At 47.2% G+C, this 18,865-nt stretch overlaps 2 long non-coding RNA genes across 3 annotated transcripts in view; one reads left to right on the top strand and one right to left on the bottom strand.

The window, feature by feature from the left end:
• The window catches only part of LOC119950786, a 33,108-nt gene extending 21,887 nt beyond the window's left edge, over positions 1-11,221 (top strand). For both annotated transcript variants that reach the window (XR_005457415.1, XR_005457416.1), the window contains exon 2: positions 10,527-11,221. This is a non-coding gene — a long non-coding RNA (uncharacterized LOC119950786). The remainder of the gene's footprint in view (positions 1-10,526) is intronic.
• LOC119950785 overlaps positions 1-18,865 on the bottom strand; it is a 108,465-nt gene that overhangs the window by 12,184 nt on the left and 77,416 nt on the right. The gene's annotated exons all lie outside the window — the stretch shown is intronic.

Below are 18,865 nucleotides of genomic sequence, written 5' to 3' on the forward strand. Positions count from 1 at the left end.
CCTCTCTCAACAGTCTATGATATATCTCACCCGAGTCTGGTGACTTCCCTACCTGGAGTGTTGCCAGCCTTTTTAGCAACTTTTCTTTATCTATCACTATACTGCTCAGTTTCTCAACACCCACATTTTCAGCTGTGCCATTGTTACCATCTCCTAATTTGGTAAAGAGAGAAACCAAGTACATATTTAGTGCCACTGCCATACCCTCAGCTTCAGTGAGCTTATCCTGCTTGTCCCTTATGGATCCCACTCTATCCTTCACTAATCTTTTATCATTAATATGCTTAAGAATATTTTGCTATTTGTTTTACACAGCCTACAATTCTTTCTTCGTGCTTGCTCTTAGCCTTCCTTATTCCAACCTTCAAAGCTCTCCTGCATTTGAAATAATCTTCCTGATTTCTATTGCTATTATTATTGCGGTATGTATCATATGCCTCTTTTTCTTATTTTACCATCAATATCCTTAGTCATACAAGGTATTCTAGTGTTGGATGCCCTGTATTTGTTTCTCATGGGTACGTACCTAGCTTGCACCTTATTCATTCATTTCTCCTTTGAAAGTCCCCCATTTTTCATCCACTGTTTTATCCACCAAAATGCGGTTCCAATCAATCTGCTCCAGTTCAACTTTTAGCCCCCTAAAATTTGCCCTTTTCCAGTCTGGGGTCTTAATGCATGACTGATTTTTATCCTCTTCCAACTTAATATTGAATCGTATTATATTATGATCGCTATTTCCCAATAGCTCTCCAATGGTCGATAGTAAATAGCAAACAAGGTCACCGCTCCCTTCCTGTTTCTCACCTCCAACCACATTAAGTCTAATTCAGGTACTGCATCTCGTTCCAAGAGCTATGATACTATCTTTATAATAAACAATTTTATTGAGGTAGTTTTTGGCTTTATAAACAGTTACAGACATCATCAGAAAGAAAGCAAAAAAGGCGAAAATGTGCAAACATCCACGTACTTTCAATACTTCCATCGTAACATATTGCACAAGCCCGCTCCCCTCCCACCGGTACTACCCGCCATATTTTCCCTCCTACTCTACTCTACCCTCCCCTCCCCCCCACCCATCTGCTGACGCTCACTCTCCCGCAAAGAAGTCAATAAATGGTTGCCACCTCCGGGTGAACCCCTGCACAGATCCCCTCAAGGCGAACGTAATTTTTTCCATCCCCAGGAAACTCGACATGTCCGCAAGCCACCACTCAGTCTTCGGGGGCTTTGAGTCCCTCCACGCCAATAATATTCGTCGCCGGGCTATCAGGGAAGCAAAGGCCAACACATCGGCCTCTTTCTCCCCCAGGACGCCCGGGTCTTCCGAAACCCCAAAAATTGCCACCCCTGGACTCATCACCACCCTTGTTTTTAGCACCTGGGACATGACCCCCGCAAATCCCTCCCAGTACCCCCTCAGCTTAGGGCATGCCCAAAACATGTGAACATGGTTCGCTGGTCCTCCTAGCGCATTTGTCCTCTATCCCGAAAAATTTGCTCATCCGAGCCACCGTCATATGGGCCCGATGAACGACCTTAAATTGGATCAGCCCGAGCCTAGCACATGTCGCGGTCGAATTTACCCTACTCAGGGCCTCTGCCCACAGCCCATCCTCCATTTCCCCGCCTATCTCCTCCTCCCATTTAAGTTTCAGTTCCTCTGTCTGGGACCCTTCCTCCCTCATGAGCACCTTATATATACCCGAGACTCTGCCCTCCCCTTCTTCCCTCCTAGAGACTATTCTGTCGAGGATCCCCATTGGCGGGAGGTCTATGATACTATCTTTGACCAAGACTTCTACACCTCCTCCTCCCTTTTTACCCACCCTGTTCCTACAAAAAACGTTATAATCGGGATGTTAAGTATCCAGTCCTGTTCTGGTTTGGGCCATGTTTCAGTCAATGCTACTATGTCATATGCCCCTGGAGCAATATCTGCTTCCAGTTCCCAAATGTCAAATGCCCCTAGAGCAATTTCTGCTTCCAGTTTCCTAATTTTGTTCATTATACTCCGTTCATTTACATACTTACAATTTAACTCCGGCCTTATCTCTTTTTTTGCCCTTTGGGAGGCAACCATTTCTTTGTTCACTGTCAACACTCAAGCCTTCTCTCTCTTCCTTTTCCCTAGTGCCCATCTTCTCTCTTTTGCCCTCACTGGTACTTCTAAATCTAGGCGCATTAGCCAACCCACCCCGCTACCGTACAAGTTTAAATTCATCCCCACTACACTATTTACTCTCACTGCCAGGAGATTGGTTCCCTTTCTGATGAAGCCCATCTCTTCTAAACAGCTTTCTCCTTTCCCAAAACTGATCCCAATGACCCAAAAATCTAAACCACTCCCTTCGACAGCATCCCTCAAGCCACGCATTTATCTCCGAGCAGTATCTCCAGCAGCAGCACACGCCTCCCCGATGAACTCAATGCATTCTATGCTCGGTTTGAGCAGGAAACCATCAATCTGCTGTCGACTGTCCCAGCAGCCCCAGCCGCACCCATGCCCACCATCACAGCTTCCGAAGTCAGACCGGCCTTTCTGAAAGTGAACCCTTGGAAGGAGACTTTCCGGACAGGGTCCCTGGTCGTGCACTCAAGAGCCTGCATGGATCAGCTGGCAGATGTGTTTGTGGACGTTTTCAACCTTCCCTACTCCGCTCCAAGGTCCCCACCTGCTTCAAGAAGACCACTATCATATCGGTGCCAAAGAAGAACCAGGCAACGTGCCTCAATGACTACTGTCCGGTGGCCCTGACATCAATTGTAATGAAGTGCTTTGAGAGGTTGGCCATGAGAAACATTAAGTCCATATTCCCAGGATGCCTAGATCTACTGCAATTTGCATACTGCCGCAACCGGTCCTTGGCAGACGCCATCTCCATGGCCCTACAGTCATCCCTGGAGCATCTCGACAACTAGGACTCCGACATCAGACTCCTATTTATTGACGACAGCTCCGCCTTCAATGCCATAATCTCAGCCAAGCTCATATCAAAGCTCCAAAACCGAGGACTTGGCTCCTCACTCTGCAACTGGATCCTCGACGTTCTGACCCATAGACCACAAACAGCAAGAATAAACAACACCTCCTCCAGGATAGTCCTCAATACCGGGGCCCCGCAAGGTGGCGTACTTAACCCTCTACTATGCTCCCTATACTCACATGACTGCGTGGCACTATTTGGTTACAACTCCACCTACAAGTTTGCTGACGACACAACCGGGTTAATCCTACTACCTCATGTGCAAGACTGAGTTTGATTCAGTTTAAAGTGGTACAGAGGACGCACATGACCAAAGCACATATGAGTCGGTTCTTTCCGGGTGTAGAGGATAGATGTGAGCGTCGTTTAAGGGGGTCGGCATATTGTTTGGTCCTGACCTAGGTTGGTCAATTCTTTGAAACAATGTTGGAGATTTTGTGGGTTATGACCAAGTCATGACCAAGGGTGGTGACCTTTGGAGTGTCGGACATGCCGGGGCTCCACGGGAAGAAGGCAGATGTCTTGTCCTTTGCCTCTCTGATATCCCGGAAATTGGTTTTTCCTGGATGGAGGACATCGGCCCTGCCTTAGGCATTGGCATGGCCAGGTGGGTTTTGTCGGAATTCCTGCATTTGGAAAAAAGTTAAGTACGCCATCGGGGAGGGGTTCTACTCGAGGTGGGTGGCATTCATTACTATCTTGAAGGAACTGGTTGTCATGGGGGGAGGGTTCTGGATAAATATGGGAATGGTGGGGCTGGGTTATGGGGGTAGTTTTACAAAAATTGTACAAATCTGTTTGACCTTTTTGTATGTTGTAAATTGAAAATGTCTTGAATAAAAATGTTTTAAAAAAATGTCCGAGCCATCCAGAGAGCTCCAACACCTGAGAATGCGACAGAGCTGTGGTTGTTCCTGGGATTTGTCAACTATTATGGGAAGTTTATCCTGAACCTGACTACCTGGTTGGCACCTCTTTGCGCACTTCTAAAAAAGAACCAGAAATGGGCGTGGAAAATGCCACAAGTGGAAGCATTCACCAGGGAGAAGCAACAGCTGTTATCTTCAAAATTGTTAACATATTGCGACTCATTGAAGCCGATCATCCTCACGTGTGACGCCTCTCCATATGGCGTTGGTGCAGTGTTGTCCCATTGGTGGGATAATGGGACAGATAGGCCGATAGCCTACGTGTCCAGGACCCTGGTCAACGTGGAGCGCCATTATTCAAGGAGGATAAATTGATACTGCTTTGGCCAGGTTTCATAGTGCGGCAGCATGGTGGCGCAGTGGTTAGCACTGCTGCCTCAAGGCAATGCTTTTGGCGGGCTGCAGGTGCTGAGAACAACCCTGCTATCAACAGGCCGCTTTTTTTAGGTCTCGGCAGGGACTGCCCCACCAAAGCCGCACTTGCCTTCATTTCCTGCACTGACGAGCTAAATTTGTCAGTGCAGGAAGAGATCGGGGCATAATATTTTAATGCCGCCCTGTTCTCTCGACTCCCCAGTGACCTCCGGATCCCCACCTCAACTTACCTGTTTGGAGGGTGGCATGTGTTGCAGTGGTTAGCACTGGGACACCGGCGCTGAGGACTCGGGTTCAAATCCCGGCCTTGGGTCACTGTCCATGTGGAGTTTGCATATTCTCCCCGTTGTCATGTGACAGTACCTTTAAGAAATGGCTGTTTATCAAATAGCTGTACTTGATGTACCTTTAAGAAATGGGAGTTTATCAAATAATTGCAGTGATGTCCGAGTGCGGGTGGAGCTGGGCTGTCAGTCTGCTTTTACGTTTGTTTTTGAGCTGGCAGTTACAGTGTGTGTTTGGCTTTGTTTTCAAAGTTGGAGCTGCATCCAGCCAAACAAGGTGTAATTTCAATCTCTCTCTGTATGAAGTGAATGTCTTCAGATCACTTGCTAATTTAAAAGTGATAACTGCTCTCAGTAGAGAATTTAAACCTGATGTCTTTGTTAAAGAGGGTATTTATCTGATGGATGTTACTAGGAAAGGTTAAGAGTTACTTATCAAGTACTGTATTCTTTGGGGGAAGTATTTGAGTTGCTAAGATGTTTACTGTGTGTTTATAAAATGTTAACTGGATTCATATAATAAACATTGCTTTGTTTTAAAAGTACTTTAGATCTCTGTTGCATCACACCTGTAGAGTGGGACCTGGTGCTCCCCAAAACCAAAATCTATTAAAAATTGTAGGTCAGGCGAACTCCATGATACACTTTGGCGTTCTCTAAACCTTGGCCCATAATAATGTGTCTGCGTGGGTTTCGTCCCCCCAACCCAAAGATGTGCAGGGTAGGTGGATTGGCCATGCTAAACTGCCCTTTAATTGGAAAAAAATAATTGGGTACTCAAAATGTTTAGTTTTTTTTAAACTTACCTGTTAGGGGTTTCTCAACACCCCCCCCCCCCTTCAAAAGGGCAGGGCATCCCTATGCCTGATCCCTGGCAGGATGCCTGGTTGGCAGTGCCAAGGTGCCCAGTTGGCAGTGGGAGTGCCAGGGTACTACCTTGCCCAGAGCCCGACCACCCGGGGACCTTCAATGGCCTGTGAGACACCCCCACGTGGTGTTATGCCTCGGTCCACGTTTATGGGGACCAGTGCTAATTGGCGCCATGGTGAGGTCCCCCAGGCGCGAGTGTTCATTCCCAGGTGTTGGGAGAATCGGCGCCGACATATTAACTGGGCCTTACTGCTCACTTAAATATATAAATCTGGATCACACCCATTGAGGGCGAGATCCAGATCGCGACGTCACGCAAGGCCTCACTCGCGATTTAATGGCCTCAACGCATCACCGAGTCGGACTCAACAAGGCCGTTTTATTGCGCTGGGTGATTATAGCTTGGTTTTCTGACTTGCACCTGCTGTTAATATAGCTTCATAACAGCAAGTCCCAGAAAACTATCCCAAATAAGATCCATTTTAAAAACAGTAATCTTTGATGCGCTCATTCCTGTTGCAGACCCTGTCACAACTTCTTTGTCTTATCCCCATCTCGGTGTTCCCATCCCAAACCACATGTTCCTGCTTCTCTGCAGGAACACCATTTTCAAACCATGTCACTCTCATCTCTGCCATTCCCTGACTTGTCTGCTGAATTTGGCAGCAGAAGCTGAGTTCTCATGGCTTTAGCTGTCTGGAGGCACGGTTGAGGGCAGAAGGTGGGGAGGGGGGAATCTCAAGTGGAAAGAAAGTAACAAAAAAATAATTTAAATGAACTTTGAAGGTCAGATACGTCGGGGCTGTGACGCACTCTTTCTTGCAGTAGAATCTTATCAAATGGTGAACGCCTCCCTCCAGTGGCATATATCCCTCACTGCAATGCTGCATGGAGGTTCAGACAGTACAACTCAGCAAATGCCTGCGCACATGTCTATGCCCAAGTCTCCACTTATGTGTGCACTCCTAGATTTTTTTTCTATCTCTACGGCTGGTTCTGATGGCATGCATCCTATAAATATAGCATTTCTTGTCCTTCTACAAAACCACATTGAAGAGCTGAAATTTCCGGCTTTATCATGCTCCTGGCCCCCTATTCACAGTATTCAAACAAGAATCTTAGAAATGCGACTCATTAGACATTGATTTATCTGGGCTTTATTGGGAGCACAATAAATACTGATTTATTTAAGTTTTGGGATTTCTCCCCTGTCACAAATGTCATTAAAGATCAGTGTCAGTTTGTCTAATCTTCGAAACTTTTAATTTGTTTGGTGGTTATTTCATTTGGGACTTTGGCTTTATTGCTTTTCATCTTATTTGTTGATTTGTCATTGTTCATTGTCTTTCATGATCTTTGGACCATCTATGTTTTTCTTAATTGTTGGCTTTTCTTCCTGTCTTTTGTCCTCAAAAAAGTCTTGTATGTATTGAGCCCACCTTGCAATCATTTAGTCTCAATCCATGTGTCGGTGCCTTACTGGATGACTTTATATACATGGGTTTCCCATCAGGAACACAGGGAAGACAAGCATTCCCACGCCGAAGGGGCATTATATTCTTTCCCCTCAAAGACAAAAGGGTCGGCGGGTCGGTGCAGACTCAATGGGCCAAATGGCCTCCTTCTGCACTGTAGGGATTCTATGATTGCAGGACAAACTCGAGCACAACTGGCATGAGCAGGCATAGCTTGCTCAGTCATGCCCAAGCTTCTCTCGCAGGTCAAACATTTGACCAGCCCAGACCATCCTCTCGTCTTCTGAAGACCACAGACCAGAGCAGCTTTGAGGGAGCAATGAGGAGGCGTCACAACTGTCACCCGCATTCTCCTCAATGGAATAATTAGTAGGCAAGCTACTGGGTCACTGGTGAGCACCTCACAGCTGAAGATCGTACGGCCCAAGATCGTAAGAAGCTACAGAGTCATGAACACCGCCCAGTCCATCACTCAAACCCGTCTCCCATCCATTGACTGTCTACACCTCCCGCTGGGGAAAGCGGGCAGTATAATCAAAGACCCCTCCAACTCGGATTATTCACTCTTCCAACTTCTTCCATCAGGCGAGAGATACAAAAGTCTGAGAACGCGCACTTATAGATTTGAAAACAGCTTCTTCCCCACCGTTACAAGACTCCTAAATGACCCTCATATTGACATCTGATCTCTTCACACATCTTCTCTACTGAGTACTACTACACTCCTGTATGCTTCACCCGATGCCTGAGTGTATGTAATTACATTGTGTATTTTATGTTTGCCCTCTGTATTTTCTTTTCATTTACAGAATGATCTGTCTGAACTGTACACAGAACAATACTTTTCACTGTATCTCGGTACACGGGAGAATAAACAAATCCAACCATTACGATCCACACCAGTCGAGGAAGGAACGTCCCAGGGATCCGGCACGCGGATGGATGCTGGAACCCAGGACTCAGCTGAGCCCCTGGCCAATGACATGCCACTGGGTCTGATTGTCCCAGATCACTGGAACTGCAAAAGTAGAGTCAAAAGGGATGAAAGCATCCCTCCTCGGACTGCAAGGTCAACTGGAGGAGTCCCATTGCCTTCTGTCTGAGGAGGTAGTGCAGTAATTCTAACACAATGTGGCCAACACTGTGAAGATGGCATCGGTAGCGGAAGCCTTGGCGCAAAACGTGCAATCCATGGCAGAGGATGTCTGCTCCATGGTTCAGCTCATGACCCCCATGCATAAGGGCATGAGCTTCATGGTGCAGGGCTTCTACTGCATGGTGCAAGCACTACTGGGAATCCACAAAATGTCAGCACCTGGGAACAGCGGGGCTTCTGGATCTCACTCCAGCTGTCTCTATATTTCATGGAGAAATCCACGCGCCCCCAGACACCCAAAGGGGAGAAGATAAGCAGGAGCACTGTCTGGCCTTCCACCCAGGAAGCCCTAGAGGTGTCTAGTCCATCTGACAACCGTTCTCCCCGCGAACGACACACCTCCAGCCTCGCACACCAAGAAGGGCAGCAGTGCCACACCTGGGCAGTACAAAAGAAAGCCCGGGCCCTCATTGTCCAAGCCCCCCCCACCCTTGCAGGGCGGCATGGTGGTGCAGTGGTTAGCGCTGCTGCCTCAAGGAACCAAGTACCCGAGTTCAATCCCCGGCCCAGGGTCACTGTCCGTGTGGAGTTTGCACATTCTCCACATGTCTTTGCGGGTCTCAACCCCACAACCCAAAGATGTTCAGGGGATATGTGGAATGGCCATGCTAAATTGCCCCTTAATAGAAAAAAAATGAATTGAATACTTTAACATTATTTAGATAAAAACAGAAAAAAACAGGTCCAAGTCCCCCAAGGCCATCAAAGGCAACATGGCGTGGAAGGCAGCAGGCTGCCTCAATCAGCTGTGGACCATGTGGATACACCTGACTAACGGGAGGGTGAGGAAGAGTAAGAAATCATAGGCAACTAGTGGGCATGGATAACCTCGGCACTAGTAAAGATAAGTCACATTGATATATCATTCTTTTCAGAATCCTTTCCAATATTTTGCTCACCACAGGATTCTGAGAGATAGGATTTATGATTATTTAGAAAAGCATAGTTTGATTAAAGATAGTCAGCATGGCTTTGTAAGGGGCAAGTCATGCCTCACATGCCTCATTGAATTCTTTGAAGATGTGACGAGACACATTGATGAAGGTCGGGCAGTGGATGTCGTGTATGTGGATTTCAGTAAGGCATTTGATAAGGTTCCCCATGGTAGGCTCATTCAGAATGTTAGGGAGCATGGGATACAGGGAAATTTGGCTGTCTGGATACAGAATTGGCTGGCCGAAAGAAGACAGCAAGTGGTAGTGGATGGAAAGTATTCTGCCTGGAGGTCGGTGACCAGTGGTGTCCCGCAAGGATCTGTTCTGGGACCTCTGCTCTTTGTGGTTTTTATAAATGACTTGGATGAGGAACTGGAAGGGTACTATTTGGTTTTGAGTTGTTCAATCCATTTTGTATAGATTAACTGGAAGTAGGTCACCTCAGGCCTTTCTACTCACATAGCCCCTCGGCGGGGCATCCCAGCCTGTGCCCACTAAATCCACCATCCAATTTACCTCCCCATCCAGCTCCAGTATGTGCAATTTCTAAGCAACAGTGCAATATAACCAACAGGTTGCAAACAACAAAGATAAATTAGAGGGAAAATTGGTTGTGGCTCCAAAACTTAAATGAAAAAGATCAAAGCTAACATTTCAATACAGCATGGAGGGAATGCTGCACTATCTACTTTCTTAAACAAAAGATTGTGGGTTCAAGTCTTGCTTCAGAGGCTTGAACACATAATCGAGGCTGACACACCCAATGCAGTTCTGAAAGACTTAAAATGTCACTCTACCCTTTTATGTGGACGTTAAAGGTCCGAAAGCAGTATTTTAAAGAAGAGCAGGGGAGTTATCCCTGCTGTCCTGGATTCAGGAAATTACTGTGTACAAATTGGTTGCCACATTTCCTACTTTACAAGAGTGAGTACAATTCAAAAATATTTCATTGACTTTAAAATGCTTTGCGATGTCCTATGGTCATAACAGGTACAATATAAATGTGTCCTTTTTTCTTCCTTGAATGGTATCTCACTTCAGTATTAAATTGATTTTTTTAATAAACTGTTATGATACTTTTTCAGGAAGAAAACAATAACAAATGCAGACCTCAAGTTTGGGAATATGAATTCAGTGCAAAGAAAAATAGCTGGTATCAATCAAGGTGGATATTTAAGGATGAACTTAAATAAAATTGGTTCACCACTGTCCTTTAGGGATGGAACCTGCCACCTATCCCAAAACTGACCTATATGTGACTCCAGTCCACACTAACAGGGTAGACTTCTGAAGTGGCACAGCAAACCACAGTTATCTAGAGGGAACTAAGGATAAGCAATACATGCCAGAGGCATCCACATCCTGAAACTGAATGAAAATAAACTCCAATTATTTGACATGAAATTAGAAATCCAAACTGGAAATATTCAATCGATACACAGTCATCATACAGACACAATTGCACCAGTTTTCAAGCATTTCTGTAATGTATCTGTCTCTTTGTGTTTGCAGCTTAGTGGTGCTCCTGTGCAAAAAGGTTACTTCCGATAAACCTGTGCCTGGAATGAAGGAGAATGCAAGTCTTGAAAGCATTAAATCCTCCTCACATCACCTAGCAATGAGTAAAGATGAGAACAACAACTGGGGAAGATGGATAAAATAGAGGCAAAAAAAAGCACTGCAAGCGAGGAGGATGTTAAGGCAGCTGGCCCAAAGAAAAGAACTGCCGAAAAACACAGATTGAGCAAACCAGGATAACAAATGAGGACAAGAGTTCACAAGGAATACAGACAGCAGCTGCAGTCAGCGAAGGAAGGAGCTCTGATATGCTGGCGTGCGTGTGTCTGTATATTTCTGGATGTATGTGTCATTATGGGTGTGTCTCTCTGTACTTGTTCTGAATGTTTGTTTGTCTACATGTATTTCTGTTTGTGCTTCGGGGTGCATGTCTGTCCGTGACTGTAGATGTGTATGTCTGAGTCCCTGCTAGTGACTGAGAGTCTGTAATTGTGGTAGTGTTTGTGTGCATGTGTTTGTCTGTGATCGTGAATACGTGTGACCATTTGCCTCTTCTGTCTGTTTGGTTGGGGTTAAGTGATGAGTAGTGTTTTATGTTCCTCCGTCCTCCGGTGTAAATAGTTAATTTCAATTAGCCAGAGGTGGACAGTGAGAGAGGAACTGAAAAATAAACTTAAATGTACACACAATGAGCATTTCTGTGATTCTGTAACATACTCCGAATGATCCCCTCTGAATCTGAAATTTGAGCAAGTTTGTTTCATAACATTAGAAATGTTATGCTAGGTACTGCATGAGTTTTTGTTTTTATAAATGTAGAATACCCAATTCATTTTTTCCAATTAAGGGGCAATTTTAGCATGTCAAATCCACCTACCCTGCACATCTTTGGGTTGTGGGGCGAAACCCATGCAAACACGGGGAGAATGTGCAAACTCCACACGAACAGTGACCCAGAGCCGGGATCGAACCTGGACCTCGGCGCCGTGAGGCAGCAGTGCTATCCACTGCACCACCTTGCTGCCCTGTACTGCCTGAGTATTAACCTCTGGGGCACAGAGGCACAGTTACTCAAAGGGAATGCAGTTCTTTCAAAACAATAAAATGTAATAGGGATAATTGCTACAGGAAGTAGCAACAGGAAGCTTTTAACAGAAATAAGTAAATCTTTTGCACTGCCCACAGTTATTTGATGAATTGAAGAGTTGGAGAGACTTTAGAACTTGCTCCAAGGTGCCCCCGAATTATTAGAAGTTGCAACTCTATCATGACAGTTGACATAACAAAAATGTCTCAGCAAATTATAATGGGAAATAGCAACAGGAGAATGTGACCAAAAATCATAACAGGAAATATGGTTTATGGACAGGAAGTGCTCACCCTATATAAAAACACTTTGGACGCGTTCTAACCAAAACATCTGTGTCCATTCTTGGCGGGATGAGCGGAGTTGTTTCCTGCGCAACCGGGCTATCTAACAGCGATCTGTTGCTATTTCCTGCCCCGGCGGGGAACGACCCCCGAAGTGGCACTTTACCAGAGCTCCCCAGTGTAGGAAGAGGTCAGGGCACCTTCTCAACCATCCGGCGTGATCCCCAGACCTCTTAACACACCTATAAGGGTGTCCTCGGGAGCCCCCTGCCCCGCATCCTACCTCACACCGGAGGGCACCCCTGGGCCCAATCCCTGGCATGGGAAAAATGCCAGCCTGGCACCTTGGCATTGGCAATGCCCCCTGCAAGTTCCCTTGCCAGCCTGGAAGTACCACCTGGTCACCAAAGCAGTGCCAAGTTGGTACCTGGGTGGCACTTCTGGGGTGACACTGCCAGGGTGACAAGCTGGCAAGCCAAGGTGCCTGGGTGGCACCAGCAGGAGCTTGGCGTTGAGCCGGTCTCCTGCGTCTGAGGTGGTCTACGTCCTTCTTCATCACTCAGTCCTGAGCTTGAATCTGGTATAAAACTGGTCCTATTTGTCGAACTACCATTCCTGGGATCTACTTGGCGCCATCCCCGAAGTTTTGAATGCAAACTGCGTCACCCATTCCGAATTGTCTGGTCTGCTTCTGCCTGTTTGGGCAATGCCCCTACTTCCCTGATTGCGGCATACCTTCCCACCAATATCTGGGAATGTGAGGCTGAGGCAGGTCTGGAGTCTTCAGCTCATTAAAAGTTCAACCGGCACTAGGCCGGTCACGACACGTGGATTGATATGGTAACAAAATAAAAATCTAGCCAGTCGTGTGTTGAGAGACCCCAAGATTCGCTTCTTCAAGCCTCTTTTAAATGTTTGTACTGCCCTTTCTGCCAGCCCATTTGAAGCTGGCTAGTATGGGACCAGGTGGATGTGCGGCACCCTGTTTGCCTTCATGAAACCCCTGAACTCTTTGTTAGTAAAAGGCGTACTGTTCAGTACACACAATATCCTCCGGGATACTGTATGTACTGAACAAGAGTCGCAGTTTTTCAATCGTCGCCTTCGAAGTAGTAGACGACATCCAGTGGACCTCTATCCACTTCGAATGGGCATCCACAACAACTAGAAACATGTATCCCTGGAAAGGACCGGCAATGTCGGCATGAAGCCGCACCCGAGGCTGATCCGGCCATTCCCACGGATGAAGGGTCACGGCGAGAGGGATCTTCTGCTGCTCCTGGCAAAGACCGCATGTTGAGCCAGCCGCTCTACCTCTGCATCCAGACCTGGTCACCAGATGTAACTTTTAGCGAGCATTTTCATTTTCAATACACCTGGGTGCCCGCGAGTGCCCATAAAAGGATGCCGTCTTCTTTACTGAACTCTGATATTTTTGTGGAGAATGCCTTTAACTAGCTGAGCAATTGCCGGTGTTGACCACTGTAAAGCACAATATGGCGGACTTTGGACAATAAAGGATCTGTTTGTGTCCACTCATGTATTTGTGCTGCCGTGACTGCCAACATGTCCATGAAGTTCAATGTGGTTACCACTTTGTCGGCTCTGGGGGGGTTTGGGGGCTGATCAGCAGCGGAGGTCGGCTCAGTGCATCTGCGTTCGCAATCTACGTGCCCGATCAATGCCCAAATGCGTACTTAAATGCCACCAACAAAGGGGCCCATATCTCTGGATATGCGCTGATGCAATGAGTGGGATAGCCTTATCCTCCTTGAAGAGTCTCACAATGGTTTGTGGTCCGTTGGTATTGTAAGATGACGCCCATGGGCAGCATGAAGGCGCAGTGGTTGGCACTGCTACCTCACGGCGCCAAGGATCCGGGTTCGATCCTGGCCCAGGGTCACTGTCTGTGTGGAGCTTGCACATTCTCCTGTGTCTGCGTGGATCTCACCCCCACAATCCAAAAATATGTGCAGAGTAGGTGAATTGGCCATGCTAAATTGCGACTTAATTGGAAAAAATAATTGTGAACTCTATCTTTATTTTTTTTAATTAAAAAAAGTTTAATGACACCCGATTTCTGCATAGTTCTTCTCCGCCGCGACCAGTGCCCTCGAGGTAAATGCGATAGGCTGCTCTCTTCCACCGTCCATATGGTATGACAACACGGCGCCAATGACGTATGGCGAGGCATCGCACTTGATTACCTGTGGTTTGGCGGAATCATAGTGCGACACCAGGCCGGATGAAGTTAGTTTTGTCTTTATGTGAATAAATGCCTCTTCCTGTGGTGCTCTCCATGCTTATGGCTGTTTTTTCTTTAGCAGGACGTGCAGGGGTTACGAGTTCAGGGATTACTTTTCCATAATAATTCACGAGCCCCAGAAACAAGCGCAGCTCAGTTGTGGTCTCTGGTGTGGGGATCTGGTGTGGATTGCTCGCACCTTCTTTTCCACTGGATGTAGTCCATCCTGGTCTATACGGCAGCCTAAGTAAATTACCTCCCTGGTGAAGAAAACGCATTTCTCTCTTTGGCAACAGATGCCCGATTCTGAAAAGCGGCGGAATACCTCATCTAAGTAGCTCAAGTGTTCTCGTCCCGTCATACCCATGACTAATACGTCATCCAAATAAACCAGCACACTGGCAGACCCCTCAGAATGTTTTCTACGACGAGCTGGAAAATGACGCAGGCCGATACACCGAACGGCAAACTAGGGCACGATCCACCAGCTGCGTTGAGTTCTCGCTCGAGTGTGGTGCGGCTGATGAATGCCGGAAGAGGCCTCTTGCGGGTTTCCCGGCAGTCTTCACGTCTCGCGGGATCCACCTAAGTCCTGCGAGTCAGAAACACGCCCACATGGGGAATGACCAAATGACACGCGCCAAAGCAAGTTTTAAACTGACTTCGGCAAACTTACCCGGGATCCACCTCGCTGGAGCTCCTGGCCTACCCAGCGAGGCCGCAGCCGGGTGTTGTGGAGCAGGCAAACTGGAACCAGAGGGTCTTTCGGGCTATCGGAGACCCCTGGGTGCTCAGGGATAGTGCAGGGTGGCTGGTAGCCCTCCCCCTGGAACATGGGCACCTTGGTACTGCCCAGCTAGCACTTTGGCACTGCCACCCTAGCACTGCCGAGATGCCCATGTAGCACTGCCAAGCTGGCAGGAGCACTGTCTGGTTGCTAGAGTGGCAATACAAGGATGCTCAGGTGCCAGGGTGGCACAACCAACGGTGCAGGCCCGAGGAGGGCCATGCCCCTGAAAGGAGGGTGAAGGGGTGATTTGAAGGATGGGGTGTGCAGGGCAGGTAAGAAGGGGCTTCCTGGAGGTTGGGGGCTGACGGATGGGGGTCCTGGAAGGGACGGGACCTGTAAGTGGGCCTTGAGAGGCCTGGAGAGGGAGGACCCCCAGGGACCCCTTAGGTGTCCTCACTTGTGGGGTGTGGGGTAGATAGAACAGTACAGCACAGAACAGGCCCTTCGGCCCTCGATGTTGTGCCGAGCAATGATCACCCTACACAAACCCACGTATCCACCCTATACCCGTAACCCAACAACCCCCCCCTTAACCTTACTTTTTAGGACACTATGGGCAATTTAGCATGGCCAATCCACCTAACCCGCACATCTTTGGACTGTGGGAGGAAACCGGAGCACCCGGAGGAAACCCACGCACACACGGGGAGGACGTGCAGACTCCGCACAGACAGTGACCCAGCCGGGAATCGAACCTGAGACCCTGCAGCTGTGAAGCATTTATGCTAACCACCATGCTACCGTGCTGCCCCTATACCCATGTGTGTGGGGGGATGACATTTCCCATGGGTGGAGGGTGTGGGGGTGCTCCCCATTGTACAAAATGGGGCTATGTGCGGCCTCGGCCATGCATTTCCCATTCAGGTCCCTTATTCAAAGTGAGTCACATTGAGTAGCCATGTGTTTCTCAGCACTGAGTGCCGGGAACCATGTGGTTAAACGTGCTCGCTCGGGGACTTTGTTCCCTTTTGAGAAGATCGCACCCTAAGCGTGGGCTAAACCGTGAGAAACTCCCAAGGCCCAGAAAAGTAACAAAGTGTCATTGAATAGCAGTGGGGAACTCGCCAACAGAGCCGGCAGGAAACTCTCGGAAAAAGCCGCCACAAATGAACTTAGAAATTTTTGGGGAGAATTGCACCCCTGCTGTATTCATAAAGGCCCGTGGGTATTTATGGTCACACATAAGGGCAGCACGGTAGCATTGTGGATAGCACAATCGCTTCACAGCTCCAGGGTCCCAGGTTCGATTCCGGCTTGGGTCACTCTGTGCGGAGTCTGCACATCCTCCCCGTGTGTGCGTGGGTTTCCTCCGGGTGCTCCGGTTTCCTCCCACAGTCCAAAGATGTGCAGGTTAGGTGAATTGACCATGATAAATTGCCCTTTGTGTCCAAAATTGCCCTCAGTGTTGGGTGGGGTTACTGGGTTATGGGGATAGGGTGGAGTTGTTGGCCTTGGGTGGGGTGCTCTTTCCAAGAGCCAGTGCAGACTCGATGGGCTGGATGGCCTCCTTCTGCACTGTAAATTCTATGCTGACTGTCTGGACTCAGAATCTAACTCAGGCTGAAGATGGGCATGACTCATGTCAAGCTTTGTAAATGAATGGCCGGTAATTTGCTTTGCATACAAGTCCTCGATGCGTGGCATCAGATACCTATCAATTTACTGTCAATTTGTAGTTGCTGCAAAGTTGAACAGTTTTGTCCAGTTTCAGAATGGGGTCTACCAGTCATCAATTTAGTGGCCTCAGAGGAGTCCAAACAAGACACGTAAAGAATATTGTTTTATTACGAAGTAAACTGTATACACAGTACACTTCAAATACCAGCCGGGACTACACATGCTCGGCTCTCATCTGGGCTGACTTTTATGCTAGAGTCCATTTACTCCACTGTTGGGCCCCTGCCCCTAAGCGGGGAAGCTCGTATTCACTGCTGCTAATTGGTCCATCTCGTAGGTCTCGTGCAGGCTATAACACTCCAGGTCCTCAGCTGCTCAATGACTACAGTCACCAAGTTTGGAAGTTTAAACTCAGTTTACTTTATTAACAGTAACTACAATTAAATAGGCAATGCATACAACTGTGAACTACCATCTAATCTCTAAACCCCCGCCAACCCCACTTTAACTCACCCCACCCTCGACACACACACAAATAAAGATGAAAAAGTGGTGTAAAATAATGATGAAAGTAAAAGGATAAGATGGGTGTCTTCCAGTTAGTTTCTTCTTCAGTTTAGGCTTTCAGATGGATGCTATCTCTTCTTTCAGCTTGCAATCATTTTTTACAGTGGACTCATAAAATAGCAGGTAGCCAGCCTGAAAGAGAGAGAGAGAGAGAGAGGGGCAGCTTCTTCTTTCAGGGTCTAGAAGCTTCTCCCTTCAGACAGTAGGCAGCAGAGAGAGAGAGAGCTGCTTCTACATTGAAGGTCCAGTGGCTTTTCCTGGGTTCTCTCTGAAAAGCTCCACCTGACAGGAACCAATTGTTGTTGGTTGCCGGGCAGAATACTGACCCTGGCCAATCCATTGGGTACTGGCTAACCAATTGAAACAAATCCCTCCAATCTCTGGGTGCCATAAAGTCTGAGTTCTTCTGCCCAAAATACAAAACACAGTATATTATTTTGGCACTTTCGAGTTCCTTCCTTCCACTTCTTGACTTAAAGGTACGTCTCCATTAATGATCCATGGACCAAAAATGACAAAGACAAAATAAAAGAAATAGGAACTAAGGGAATGAAGAATTATGAGATGCAAAATCTAAACTTGAAAAATGTGATCAGATTAAAACATTATTGGACAATGAAACCTTAAAGTTCAACAACAATCATTCCAAATTGGCGAATTAGAACATAGAACATTACAGCGCAGTACGGGCCCTTCGGCCCTCGATGTTGCGCCGACCTATGAAACCATCTGAAGCCTATCTGACCTACACTATTCCATTTTCATCCATATGTCTATCAGTGACCACTTAAATGCCCTTAAAGTTGGCGAGTCTACTACTGTTGCAGGCAGGGCGTTCCACACCCCTACTACTCTCTGAGTAAAGAAACTGCCTCTGACATCTGCCCTATATCTATCACCCCTCAATTTAAAGCTATGTCCCCTCGTGTTGGTCATCACCATCCGAGGAAAAAGACTCTCACTGTCCACCCTATCTAACCCTCTGACTATCTGATATGTCTCTATTAAGTCACCTCTCAGCCTTCTCCTCTCTAACGAAAACAACCTCAAGTCCCTGAGCCTTACCTCGTAAGACCTTCCCTCCATATCAGGCAACATCCTAGTAAATCTCCTCTGAACCCTTTCCAAAGCTTCCACATCCTTCCTATAATGTGGTGACCAGAACTGCACGCAGTACTCCAGGTGCGGCCGCACCAGAGTTATGTACAGCTGCAGCATGACCTTGTGGCTCCGAAACTCAACCCCCCTGCTGATAAAGGCTAGCACACCATATGCCTTCTTAACAGCCCTATTAACCTGGGTGGCAACTTTCAGGGATTTATGTACCTGGATGCCGAGATCTCTCTGTTCATCTACACTACCAAGAATCTTGCCATTAGCCCAGTACTCTGCATTCCTGTTACTCCTTCCAAAGCGAACCACCTCACACTTTTCCGCATTAAACTCCATCTGCCACCTCTCAGCCCAGCTCTGCAGCTTATCTATGTCCCTCTGTATCCTATAACATCCTTCAGCACTATCCACAACTCCACCGACCTTCGTGTCATCTGCAGATTTACTAACCCATCCTTCTACACCCTCTTCCAGGTCAATTACAGCGTAAAAATAATGAATCAGAGTCCAAATTTCAACAGTTAATATCAGAAACTCATGACATTAAAAGTCAAAATTGTCAGTTCCTTGAGGAAAGATGTATTTTGGAAAGTGAAATGAACAATTTGAAAGGACATTGCAAAGTCTTAA

Source organism: Scyliorhinus canicula, chromosome 16 (assembly GCF_902713615.1).
Source record: "Scyliorhinus canicula chromosome 16, sScyCan1.1, whole genome shotgun sequence".
In the NCBI taxonomy this organism is placed as follows: Eukaryota; Metazoa; Chordata; class Chondrichthyes; order Carcharhiniformes; family Scyliorhinidae; genus Scyliorhinus; species Scyliorhinus canicula.